This window comes from Amblyomma maculatum, chromosome 1, assembly GCF_055883805.1.
Source record: "Amblyomma maculatum isolate TAMU_Amacu chromosome 1, ASM5588380v1, whole genome shotgun sequence".
Classification (NCBI taxonomy): Eukaryota; Metazoa; Arthropoda; class Arachnida; order Ixodida; family Ixodidae; genus Amblyomma; species Amblyomma maculatum.
In genome coordinates, this window is record NC_139344.1 from 405,493,017 (window position 1) to 405,507,086 (window position 14,070).

The 14,070-nt window shown below is 49.7% G+C and overlaps 1 long non-coding RNA gene across 1 annotated transcript; it reads left to right on the forward strand.

The window, feature by feature from the left end:
• The first annotated feature begins 5,772 nt into the window (after positions 1-5,772).
• On the forward strand, positions 5,773-12,815 carry LOC146208743 (uncharacterized). The gene is made up of 4 exons (XR_014703404.1): positions 5,773-5,987; positions 10,628-10,792; positions 11,558-11,837; positions 12,695-12,815. It is a non-coding gene; the product is annotated as an uncharacterized LOC146208743 (long non-coding RNA).
• Positions 12,816-14,070: the final 1,255 nt, after the last annotated feature.

Here is a 14,070-nt window from a genome sequence, read left to right on the forward strand (position 1 = left end):
GTGGAAAGAGAGAAAGAGATGCCGTAGTGGAGGGCCTCGGAGTAATTTCGACCACCTGGGGATCTTTACCGTGCGCTGACATCGCACAGCACACGGACGCCTCTTCGTTTCGCCTCCATTGAAACGCAGCCGCCGAGGTCGGGTTCGAACCCGGGTAGTCCGGCAGAGTAGGCGGGCGTCTTACCACTGCAACACCACGGCGGGGATCCGTGCGGACAGAAGAGAATGTAAAGAAAGAAAAAGAAAAGGGAGAGAAAGACTCACGACTTAACAGCGGTCGTCCACCACCTAAGCCGTGGCGGGTGCAACGACGGCCTATAAAATGCGGTGGCAGGCTAGCCCCACCGCAAGCGACAGTTATCTACGAGTCCCAGCCCCGTGGGGCCAGGAGCAGCGACCCCTGCCGCACACGGTATGTCACGCGCCCCTTGTAGAGATTTCACACTGCGGAAATTAGGACAGCGAGATGCGTCTGAGATTCCGCGAGTGCCAGACATTGCGCCTTTCCCCTGTAGACCAATTATAGGGTTCGATCCCCCCCCGCTGGTGACTGCGTTTCAGTGGAGGCGCAACGGAGAGTTATCCGTGTGATGTGTAATGACAGTGCTGTTGTTGTGGCTGTAGGAAGAAGAAAAAATTACCGACGATTACGTTACTTCGTAATGCGAAATTTGAGCGCAGCAAATAAGCTGTTTCACCTTTTCGATAGATTGAGGCAAAGAAATCGAGCAACACATGTATGCGCTATCACAGAATTTTTTAGAGCGCGCGAAGAAAGGAATTAAGTTCAAGCCGGCGTTTTGACAACCGGAGACTCGCAGGAAGAGGGGGGAGGGGGGCGGCGTGTACACCCAGCGGCAAACGATGGGGGCAGAAGCGCGCGCAGCAAGCGGACAACGCGATAAAGGGAGGAGGAAAGAGATAGCAGCGACTGACTGATGCTGCTGACGCCGATAGTGAGTCAACCCCAGCTGCGGTGTTGGTTTCAGGGACAACGCCGCCGATGCCGATGCAAACAATATGATACCCTCGCTTCCGCAGCGCCAAGAACCAGGTCTAGCCATGGGAAGGTGGTCACGTATTCGTCGACGTGCCGGGGCCTACGTGAAATAACCGGCGCGTCGGCAACTTAAGAGCACCCTATCCGCCACGCAGGAACAGGGGGGGGGGGGGGACCCTCCCCTCCTCTTTCTGCATGGCGGCGACGGTGTTCTATGCAGTCACGTTATCTTGACTCTCTAGCGGCGTCAGCGGCATCCAGCGGTATCAGTCGGTCGCTGCTAGCGCTGGGGGGATGAAAGGGGGGCGGAGCTGGTTACGAGGCCGACGACGACGCCGACGCCAAACCCAGGAACGGACGCCAAGGATCTGCGCTCTAAAATAAAATGCATGGGCCTGCTACTGGCTCTGCAGCTGAGCCACCTCCGCTGCGTCGTGCGGACAGAAGAAAAAAAGACCAGGGCCCGCATTCCGAGTTTGCGTCGTTATCGCGAGTGTCGCTGTCTCCCAGACATCGAGTCACCTGACTGGTGGGAACACTGGAAAATGATGTTGCCTTCTCTTCCGGTTCCGAAGTGGCAACACTGACTTTCGGCGTTTCGATCAATCAGATTACTCGAGGTCACGTGAGATAGCGACACTTCGATAACGGCGCAAACTCGAAACACGGGCCCGGGGGCGGTATTACAGAACTGCGTTCAGTTCGTGTTCAGTTGGGAACGCTGTGATTGGTTGGAAGCACTTCCGCTCAAAGCCTCTCAGAACCTGCCGTGACGTAAATGCATTCAGTTCAGCGGAAGTGCTTCCAACTAATCACAGAGCGTTCCCCAGGAAGAAGAAGAGGGAGAGAAAGACGCGCGCCTTAACAGCCGTCGTCCACCACCTAAGTGGTGGCGGGTGCAATGACGACCTACAACAGATAAAAATTCGGTGGCTGGCTAGCCCCCGCCGCAAGCGGAGTTGACCTACCATCCCAGCCCCATAGGGCCAGGAACAGCCACACTTCACTACCTTCTCCATGGCAGTGCACGTTAAAGATCCCCAGGTGTTCGAAATACTCCGTAGCCCTCTACAATGGCTCATCTTTCTCTCTTTCCACTTTTACTCCCACCTTCCTCCCTTCCCTTACGGCGCGGTTGCGGTGTCCAAAGAAAACAAGTGAGACAGTTACCGCGCCTTTCTCTTCCTATAAATAAATCAGTTTTAAATCAGTGCAGTGGTAAGACGCCCGACTACTGTGCCGGAGTACTCGGGTTCGAACCCGACCTCGGCGGCTGCGTTTCGATGGAGGTGAAACGAAGAGGCGTCCGTGTGCTGTGTGATGTCAGCGCACGTTAAAGATCCCCAGGTGGTCGAAATTACTCCGTAGCCCTCCACTACGGTTCCTATTTCTCTCTTTCCACTTTCACTCCAACCTTCCTCCCTTCCCTTACGGCGCGGTTGCGGTGTCCACAGAAAACAAGTGAGACAGTTACCGCGCCCTTTCCTTCTTATAAATAAATGTTTTTAGGGCATAATTCTAGCTTCGCCTCGCGGCCACGTCGCGAAGTTATTTTCTAGAAGTATGGCCTCCGAGATTCAAAGGCCGCGATAACAGACGCTTCTCGCGCCAGCGGAGCAGCCGCTTGCAGGCAACGTTCACGCATTTTAATGGCCTTGAAGGTGTTTCAAACCAACAGAAAAACAAAAAGGGGCTACACATGCAAGAACGCATCTGCATATGTATCGCGCGCGTGTACCACGCGTATTGGTATAGGGCGTAACGCTAGCGCCACCGCACAGTTCCTCCGCGAAACAGACCGCCAATTTTATTACTATGAAGACAGGCGCAATGTTGCAGACACTGTTCTCTAGGAGGCACTGGTCAGTGCTGCTAGTGCCGCCTCTACGCCTCCATATTTAAACCCACGCAAGTGTGTCCCGCTTTTGCGGCGGCTGTCGCGTGGCGTTCCTTGGCGAGCGTTAAATATTGGGATTGCAGATAACAGGAATTAACGCTCCTGAAGCCCCGCCGGGGTGGTGCAGTGGTAAGACGCCCGACTACCGTGCCGGAGTTCCCGGGTTCGAACCCGACCGCGGCGGCTGCGTTTCGATGGAGGCGAAACGAAGAGGCGTCGTGTGCTGTGCGATGTCAGCGCACGTTAAAGATCCCCAGGTGGTCGAAATTACTCCGTAGCCCTCCACTACGGCTCCTCTTTCTCTCTTTACACTTTCATTCCCACCCTCCTCCCTTCCCCTACGGCGCGGTTCGGGTGTCCACAGAGCAAGTGTGACAGTTACTGCGCCTTTCCCTTCCTGTGAACCAATTTAACTTTAACGCTCCTGAAGCGTTATGAGAAAAGTGGGCCAAAATATGGCGGAGTTGTCTCCACCCTTGGAGGGCGCGTGCATCGAGGCACCCCCTTGATACTTTTACACCCTAACAAGTGGTGTCGTCTTCCATTGGAGACACTTCGCCTCTCTTCTCTCTTCGGTAAGTAGAGGAGGGGAGGCTGCGCTATAGCCCGCTGGGGTGGTGCAGTGGTAAGACGCCTGACTACTGTGCCGGTGTACCCGGGTTAGAACCCGACCTCGGCGGCAGCGTTTCGATGGAGGCGAAACGAAGAGGCGTCCGTGTGCTGTGCGATGTCAGCGCACGCAGATCCCCAAGGGGTCGAAATTACTCCGTAGCCCTCCACTACGGCTCCTCTTTCTCTCTTTCCAATTTCTCTCCCATCCTCCTCTCTTCCCTTACGGCGCGGTTGAGGTGTCCACAGAAAAGTGAGACAGGTACCGCGCCTTTTTCTTTCTATAAATCAATCAATCAATCTGCGCTGTATAAAGCGTGCCATTTCAGCGCTTGTAAGACAGTTCGTCACGCTGTCTGAGAAGCAGAGGGAGGAAGCGGCTCGCCAGTGTGAAGCTAGGAAGCGACAGCGAGCTAGGGAGACAGAGGAACAACGTGAAGAGCTTTCGCAATCTCCTAGGAAGCTAAGCCATTGTGAAATTTATTCTCACCAGAACGACAAACGCCCCCCAGGGGCTATGCATTTTCGAGTAGCGATGCATTTTCGCTACCCGATAGCTGTTGGCCTGGCCTTGTAGCGGCAGTGCCTCTAATGGCTTTGGCGCAGAGTACGGTCATTTTCGTCTCGGAAAATACGGTGCTTGGCTAAAAGAGTTTGTCGCACCATCGATGCTGACGAAAAGCTCTCGCTATAGCTTGGAAGATTGCCGATCTTGTTATTTGTGTCCTGGGTAGTAGAGGGTGAGTTCGAACATGTGTTGGTACTTCTGGATAGGAATACCTTCAGGAGATCAGACGGGGGGGGGGGGGGGGGGGGGCAGGGGCATCTGGGATGCCTGCTGGATCATCGAGGAGTGGGCTAGAAGACATCTGAGACGTCTGCAAGCTCGGAATGCAATATACTAAAGGACCTTTTTTACTTCATGAACCAGAATAAAAGTAACTTATTTGTGTCCTGGGTAGTAGAGGGTGAGTTCGAACATGTGTTGGTACTTCTGGATAGGAATACCTTCAGGAGATCAGACGGGGGGGGGGGGGGGGGGGCAGGGGCATCTGGGATGCCTGCTGGATCATCGAGGAGTGGGCTAGAAGACATCTGAGACGTCTGCAAGCTCGGAATGCAATATACTAAAGGACCTTTTTTACTTCATGAACCAGAATAAAAGTAACTTGCGGCTCGCTCTTCGCGACATTCTTTGAGTGACAAATTGTCCATAAGGGTAAGGTGGGAAGCACCTCATGCTTTTATAACATGCTTTAAAGCTCTGAGTGGTTGCTTCCAGGGCCCGTAGCGAGTCCCTTGTCATATTTGTGTAAGTTCTACCAGTTGGACAGGGCAAGACCAAAAGGTTACGGAGCAAACTGAAGACTAAGGCGCAGTGAGTGCCGTATTTTGAGTTAGTGTCGTCGAACGGGATCCTTAATTTTCATGACTGTCTCCACTTTGACGGCAAACATCGATATGTGTGACGCGAAATCAAATACAATCGAAGTCGGCACGTAGAATAGTCGCGTCACACAGTTGTTAAATGAAAGTCGAGGAAAGAAGTAGGAATAAATGCAGATATGTCACCGAATGGAATCTATGTCTGCGAGAAAGACTGTAATTTGACTGCGAGATACATGCTACGTGCAACGGGAAATATAACTCGGTACGCTGTTTACCGAACAGTGGCGTAGAAAGTCGAGGTTACATGCATATATCGTCCCTTCGGTTTCTGCAGGAACTTAGCCTCGAACTAGACCAGCAGATTGATGCTCAAAGGGAAGCGAACTTTTTTGGCGCCTTTGTGAACATTAAACAAAAAAAAAAACGGTTGCATCATAAGTTAGATTCGAAACTATGCGATATTTTTTCTATCGCCTCCAACTCACATTTCGTGGTCCCACTTCCTCTTATGAGGCATTTGAGGCTTTCCCATTAGAATCTTCTCATCTTCTGCCGATAGTAGACGCTATGGAAACATTACGCCCCACAAGGCGTTGATCAGAAGCAGAGCTCTTGGCTACATTTTTTACCAAAGGCTGAATCACTTTGGTTGACCATTATTTATGCCAATATTTTCTTTTCATCTACCGAACAGAGACGTCAGCGCTGGAATTTCAAGCTCCAAAATCTTTAGTGTCAGGCCTGCTTCTGCCGAGCTAACGAACACCATTATAACATAAAATAGAAATAAAAGAAAAAGAGCTGCATGATGAAGCGCACCCCAACCGCGTGCGCACGCGCTGTGCAGTTCGGACACATTCTTGCAGGTGCCGACAGCTGCTCGCCGCCGTTGGGCCTACTGAAACCAGAACGCGGGCGACCATCATGGACGTTAGCAGTATCATCTCTAGGAACTTTGTCCTCGACCGAATCCTCGGCCACCTATGCTCGGAGGACCTGTTCACCAGCGCGGACGTGACCCGGTTGTGGCAGTCGGTGGCACTGCCTCTTCTGCTGAAGAAGCTGGTGTCCATCTCCGTTTGCTCTGCCGTGGTGAGCCACTTGTTTTTCCACTCCTTAGTATAGCGTTAGCATGCAGCTGTAAGAAACGTTACCGCCGTCGATTTAAGCTGGAATTCGCTGTTTGAGCAGTAGGCATTTGATGGTGCAAAACCTAATCCTAGAGTGATGGAAAAATTCAAAGCATAATGGTGGCCTTGCCACATCGAACCCAGTCTGCCTAGAAGACTGTATAGTCGTCGCAAGTTTTGTGGTGTGCATGTTGAGCTGGGTGGTACCACTGCTTCCGTGATAATATATTTATGTCCAATAAAGCCTGACGGTCTGGCCTGCTGAGCGGCGCAGCGTCTTGATCGGCGTTCGTGCTTATAGGAGCACATCCCGCAATAGTGAAGGGCTCGTAAATTGCATCCGAAAAAAAGACGATATGTCGCTGGCATTGTTTTAGGCACTCCCGAAGAGCAGTAAATCGGTCTAAGCTGCCACTAATTACATTTACCTGGGCGTGTAAAATTGTGCCCTTTCCTGACAAAAGTGCTACGGCCTCCACAGCAGCACTATACTCTTTTAGCTCTCGCACAGGGCACAAAAAATTACGAGCGACTTTAGCGACTAAAGTAGTGAAAGGAGAAAGCCTATGCCGCATTTTGCCACGCAACTGGAACTATAATTAGTAAATAATTGGGTAATAATTGAGTGAATAATTAGTAATCCAGCGGGTAAATAATTATTTACTGCCGTAATACATTAATCATTATTAGTTATTTATTACGTTACATGATTAGTTATAATTGATAATTAATTCATTAATTAGTGATTGATCATTGGAATATGCCCATATAAGGCACGCATTCGCGAATACTGCGATGGTACTCTGCGATTGGCCGAGACTTCTATGACATCAACCCACCTCGGCCAATCAGAACGCCGCAAAAGCGGGACACGTTTTGCGCACGACAGCATGAGCCATGCTTATGTGGTCGACGACGGCTGTTGCGGCGCGCGTCTTTCCCTCCTTTTTTGTTTTCTACTTTCTGCTGTCCACGTGAGGCAGCGGAGGTGACTCAGCTACAGAGCCAGTAGCAGGCCCGTGCAATTTCTTTTCCTTCTTTGTACAGCCACAACAGCAGCATGAGCCATTAAAGGATTTCGCCTTAAAAACATCCCTTATCCCGCTCGTAAAAATCGTCGTGCAAGCACGATTCTGAAATGCTGATAGTGCTCCTCGTTCAGGTGTGTTCACTCATGCCCCAGTAATTTTCATTAGCATGTTTGATACAATTTTGGTTAGCATCTTTGGACACATTGATCTGATGACTTAGAGCAATCGTTTTTTTTCTTGAATAAAAATGATAACCTTGAAGCAGCTCGTGTGCTTAACAGATGCACCAGTGAAGTATTGAACTGAGGTTCGTACTATTCAAGGAACATGCCTATTTTAGTGGCTTAATATAATAGCAATAACTGGTTCACAGGAAAGGAAAGGCGACGTGTCTGTCACACTTGTCCTGTGGACACCTAAATCGCACCGTAATAAAGATGAAGGTGGGAATAAAAGTGGAAAGGGAGAAAGGTGGAGTAGGTGGGGGGGGGGGGGGGGGGGCTACGCAATAATTTCGTCCACCTGGGAATCTAACGTGCACAGACATCGCTCGGACGCGGACGCCTCTCCGTTTCGCGTTCATCGAAACAGCCGCCGGCGGTCGTGATCGAACCCGAGTACTCCGACACAGTAGTGGCACATCTGCACCACCACGACGGGGAAATTTTAGTGACTGATTTCGGATTTCTAGGCCTGTACCTGGGCACTGCTACAAGCTCGAGACGCCAGATTCTAGGCCGGTGTTGTCGAATTAGGACGCCCGAGAATATCTGGCTCGTGGGATGCATCTGTTCACTCTCGTAACTTAATTGTACAGCAGTAATACGACATGCTGTTCTTGGGCGTAACCACGTCTATGCCGAACAAGCGCTTCCGCGAATTTTTTTCTCAGGTGGCTTCTCCGGAGCTCGATTCGAACACCCAGTATGATTTAGATGTTTACAGGTTTTAAAGGCCCCAATATATTCCAACGTTTTCGAAGAGACCGGCAGAGCCGGCAAACACGGCAACGTCGGCCACGGTACGTCGGCTACGACGGACGCGTCAAGAAACCGCCGCCTCTACAGTGCCGCGTCTGGCGGGCACAGTGCTGCAGCGCGCATGCGCACACGAACTCCCTCGAGCGCTGATACGTTTTCGGCTGGTGTGCATTTTCGAGCAGACGACAGGGCGCTTGGGAGCAACTGGGGAAGTCGCCTATCGAGGCACTTAAAATGGTTCAAAACATATGCAGCCGATCGTGGAGACGTCCAGCAAAGCAATGGTCTGAGCTCGCGTCCATGGCGGCTACAGACGGAGCGATAATGATTGTGTACGTGTGTGCTGTACTGAAAACTAATCATCATTTAAGTTTCTCTATGATTGCAGAAGAGTTACACACAGAGAAATTACACAGTCACGAGGACCACTTTCTTGGTCGGCCTCAGTTCCTGTAGAATTCCATCGATTTGGCAAATTACCAAAAGCGCGCTTCCGTTCCGTGTTGCCAAATCAACGACCTTCGATTCCGCGGCGTGTACAGGTCACGAAGCCACTTCCACAGTTTCTGGTATTCTGCCACTGAAATACTGCACATAAGGGAAAGAACACTATAGTTACACCTCCTCAAGCACTGCATTAAAAACGGGCATGGCATATTAAGCACTGTAGAGAACTCACAGCTGTGCTCGCTCGCATATCTCCGGCATTTTTTTTTTGTCCTCTCTGGGTCTCTGCAGTCATTCCGTTTGATATTATAGACGCAGGGATGCGCTCGAATGTCTTAAGCAGCTTTTCCGCAACAATGTCTGAAACGGCTGCGCGGTCGCTGTCTGCACAGCAAGCCGCCCTCTTCAGTGCGTCTGAGGAATGCTGGGATGCGTGGCCGGTCGGCGAGAAATAGGAGAGATTGCGCGTCGGCGACGTTGGGCCGCGCCGGCTCGCGCTCGCTACGTCCGTCACGCCGTGTCTTGGTTTGTCGTCGACGTAACGTCACGGAAGCCGATGCGCGTGTGCGGGGGCGTTACGTTGGATTTTATTGGGATCTTAATGTTCCAAAGCGACATATAATGATGCCGTAGTCGAAGGTTTCGGCAATTTTGATCAGCTCGTGTTCTTCACCATGCGCCGACATCGCACAGTGCTCGTGTGTCCCGAGTTCCGCCTCTACCGAAATGTAGTTTTATCAGCAGGGATCAAATACTCATCGTCGAGCTCAGAGTCGAGCGCTGTAACCACTGAACCATCGTGGCGATCTGCGCATACGTTTGACGTCACCGTCCGCTCCAAGAATTAAGGAAGAATTGCGTCATCGAAAGATGAACAGCTGGAGCAGAGCCGTTAAACACTCACGTACCAGCTGTGCAAACAGGCGACGTTTGGCTATTGTGAAAGATGGTTGTTCGCTCATGTGTTAATAAAACACATGGCATGTTTGGGCTCATATTCAAACTACTGTATAAGCAAGGCTACGCCATCAGGTTATATGATTCATAGATTTGCTCGCACTAAGCCCTATGGAGCTGCTTATAACCACGCAGCAATTGTGAACAGCCTAAAAACTCTAGCCCCAATCTAGCCCCCTGGTATTCATTACGTTAGGCATAATAAATCAATGTAACCTTCATTTTGCTTGCATAAAATGCGAGGCGTAATGTTAAGCCCGCGTCATCCAACTGCCGCGGTGGTGCAGTGGTAAGACGCCCGACTACTGTGCCGGAGGTCCCGGCTTCGATCCCGACCACGGTAGTTGCGTTTCGATGGAGGCGAAACGAAGAGGCGTCCGTGTGCTGTGCGATGTCAGCGCACGTTAAAGATCCCCAGGTGGTCGAAATTGCTCCGTAGTCCTCCACTAGGGCTCCCCTTTTTCTCTTTCCACTTTCACTCCCACCTTCCTCCCTTCCCTTACAGCGCGGTTCAGGTGTCCGCAGAGCAAGTGTCACAGATGCTGTACCTTTACCTTCCTGTGAACCAATAATAATAATAATAATAATAATAATAATAATAATAATAATAATAATAATAATAATAATAATAATAATAATAATAATAATAATAATAATAATTATTATTATTATTATTATTATTATTATTATTATTATTATTATTATTATTATTATTATTATTCCTGCACGTGGGTGTGACGCCAAGCAACCAGCACTAACAGGCCAGGTCCCAACGTGGCATGCTTGATAAGTCCAAAAATCATATCTTCGCGAAGTGTTGAGGGAGATTCCTACTGCAGAATGAGGATGGATTGCTTTAGCTAATACTCCTTGAATGTGCGGCTCGCGCCTTTACTGCGCTTGGATGACTAGCTCTGAGGCACAGTTCATTGAGACTCATGTCATGAGAGTGGCAAATTTCTTGAGTTTGCGACGTCTGCGAAGCTTGTGAACTTGGTGGAGCCTCTCAACCAATTTTACTCTTCTTTAAATAACGCCGTGAAGTTTTAATCTAAATTCTGCTCGAGAGGTGCCTGTCAATGTACGTGAGCTTTGACAACTTCGAATTGTCGCGATTTGCTGGAAATACATGACTACGGGGCTGTGCTATTGCGCTGCGCTGATGGACAGCGACCGTGCGTTTGCAGGATCCGGAAGAGCGACTCGCAATGACGTCGGTGGCCAGTATGCGTTCCTCGATGGGATATTTTGCAGAAAGGTTGCGAAAGTCCGCAAGACCTCCCGGATGGCTGGGATGCGCCCATGCTTCGGGTTCGTCTCTTGCTACGCCTGTCTCCTATAGGAAAAGAGAGGTATGCCTGCAAGCCAGTCGGTATAAAGGGGCCATGAGGCTTATGATATACATACTTTCGTGCGATATATCTAACAATTTTGTATCGTGCTATTTAGATGCCTGCTTCGTTGCACGTGCAGTTTCAGAAGCTGACATATTTTCATGTATTTTCATGTGCAGATTTATTACACTACAGCTTTCGCCAGGTTAACGGTCTCAGGCTCGAGCAGTTTGCCCACGATAGTACAAAACTTAGGCAATAACTCATCTGAAGAAAGGTCTGAACTCGGTCTTTTGATTTGCATAGCTACGATTATTTCTTGGCGCACCTAGTTGTGCGGCACGTACACCTCGTAATAGTTGCATGTGGACACAATTCAAAATAGGCTACCGAGAATAAACAATTCAACAATTGATGTATGCTTAGTTAACAGGCAAGTTATCCACAGATTTCGCGTATATCATCTCCACTCCCGCGTTCACCCCGCCTCTCAGGAAAGCGCTTGAAATCCCCCTGTACACGCGCACATACACGTATACGTGCATGCATAGGCAAGAGGAAGTTCAAATCCGCGCACTCAAAGATGACGATTCGACCTCAGTCTAACGCCGTGCGAGTGGTGCGCATGATATGCATATGCCATCTATGATGAAAATAAGGCCATATAACGACGATACATGCTTTGAGCAGCCTGAAGTGGTAATAAAGCGAATAGATTCCGCAGGGTTACCAGCCCTCGGGCGACGAACGGCGATGCCTTTATAATCGCAGCCTTCCCCGCAGGGCTGGCGGGCTTCCGCGATCTGCTCCCATCCGACTGTGTGGTAGCGTACTTCAAGTAGCCGAGCCGAAGCCATGGCTTCGGCTCGGCTACAAACACCATAGCGGTGGCCTACTCTCGAAACCCGGACAAGGCGAGGTGAGAGGATGGCTTCGGATCGGTCACCAACACCGTAGCGGTGGCCTGCTCGCGAAACCCAGACAAGGCGAGGCGAGAGATAGCAGTCTTCCGGCTCGCCTTCCCCAACGTCCCGCTACTGGACATCCAAGCCGCCGAGTTCAGGTTAGACATCCAGTACACGCCGTTGGAGTCCGTGATGGCCGTTCTGGTACTGATGAAGTTGCAGGACTTAGGTACCATCCTCATCTGTCTAGCTTCTACGACACACAGACATGACTGCGTTTTCAGCAACTCCAGTACAGCGTGGTAGGGGGATGGAAGCGGAGCCATGCGATCGATGCAAGGCATTTCTTAATATTTTGCCGTAAAAAGCCAGCACGTGGCTGTCAGATGTGAGGCGAGCGCACCACTGGGACAGAATGACATCGTGTGGGGACGTTTCTCAGTGTAGCCTCAGCTTTCAGCGCTGCCAGTTTAGTGAAAGTGGTATAATTTGAGCCATTAAAACAATTTTCACAGTGCACACAAAAAACGGGTTTATGAAGATTACAGCGCGGTAAAAATCTTGTCGTGCGATAGTCTGTGGTTCATCATAAATAAAGTAGAAGCAGCGGAAAAAACAGGGACGGAAGAGGAACACCCAAACGACAGAACTGGCGCTGACCCAGGTTAGGGACACCGTGTGGTTCTCTGCCAATCATTCTTCCTTGCAGAGGGCAAATAGCGTAAGCGATCAGAAACAGGTTAGAAGAGCTGCAGTGGTCGACATCTGATGCTTCCTTCCGTCAACCGGCTCTTACTGCATGTTGTGATTTTTGTAACGAAGCGATCTCTGACATTTTTCACATAGGTACTGAGCACGCTAGAAGAGGTTTTTATGAAGGAACGTGCATTCTGCACTCAAGGTTCATAGAAAGCGTGCTACGGTCTAATATTCCTTTTGGTGTATACTTACGACTTAACCCACGGTTAGCTCCGCCTGTCTCTATCAACCACCTAACTTGCTCTTTCTGTTTCAGGTTCGAGCTGCGCCAGCGCCATCTGCGTCTGGCAGCGGCATCCGCAATTGTTTTGTTTGTACTCTTTTCAGCTCGCACCTTGCTATAAGAGGCGAGTTCACGCAATAAATTTCGGTTACAGTAGCGCCTTGTCCATGTTCGTCTTTTGGATTCGTCCTGTTCATTTTGCGCCGTGTATCTATACCACATCTATAGGACCAGATGACCATGTCAACGTTGGTCACTTCATTTTGTTTTTAATTTTTTAAAATAAAAATGGCTGCGGCCAAACTCTACTCATCCTTTTTATCGAAACGAAACCTTTGGTGTCACCTGGTTAAGCCTAGGCTCAGCTTTGGTTAGGCCTTGTAAAACACTCATTGTTAATTACGTCTTTCGCCGTTGATCATATCGGCTGACAGTCGAACTTGGCTGAACCTGGTTATACAGAGCGAAAGATCGGTCGAGCCTCTTTAGGCAAAGTGCAGTTTTTGTTCGTCTTTTATTGCTCAACGTTTGGTCAATTTTTATTGTACAACACTGGGTAAAACTTTGTCTTTTGTGCCGATTAATCAGACTTTTTGATTGGTGAAGTTTCACTACAGTTTCAACTTCCGAAACTTCCAGGACACACGTAAGTGGGAACTTGTGGAGCATGAGGTCCAGACCATTATTTCATTGCGTTGTTGGCACATTTTTGCTCGCTGTCTCTCAAGGCGAGCCGCAGTTTAATCTTCGATTTCTACTGGTGGGTTGGCACTACCCTTAACAAATTAACAAATTTAACAAATTTAATTAACAAATGCTTATTCCTGGTGCACATCTGCTGAGCGGTCAGATTCGGCTTGGCATCTTCAATTCACAATCCAACCATTAATGCCTGCAGCCGGTTCTCCCAAAGGTCTGCGAAGCACTTAGAAGCGCCCATGCTAATATCAGGCGAAAGGCTATACTGCGTTTCAGAAGCTATTTGCAGCACCTTGAAAAGTAAGGGTGACCTAGGCCAATGAGGGTGGTTCGCACTATGCGACTGCGCTCTTAATCTCTGCCGTCGTCAGCGATATGAGCGTAGTAACAGTCATGCAATGCGTGCAGTCCTTATTGGCCCAGATCTACATTTCGTATCTCCAAGTAGCTTGTGAAATGGAGTATAGTCCTTTGGTTAAGCGTAAATTTGAGCGCGGGGAGGCTAGCCATGGTAGAAAGCTCCCATGGTAGCGACACTACCATAGACGCCTGCGTGTCGACTTGAGCGAGGATTTAGTTTCTCAGCGCCGCATGCGAACAGTAATGCAAACCAAACACGTGAGGTTGCGACGTCCCGAAACAGTACCGCATTAATGGCTGAGAATTTTATTTTAGTTTTTACTGTTGGAGGAGAGGCTGCTCTGGCGTTA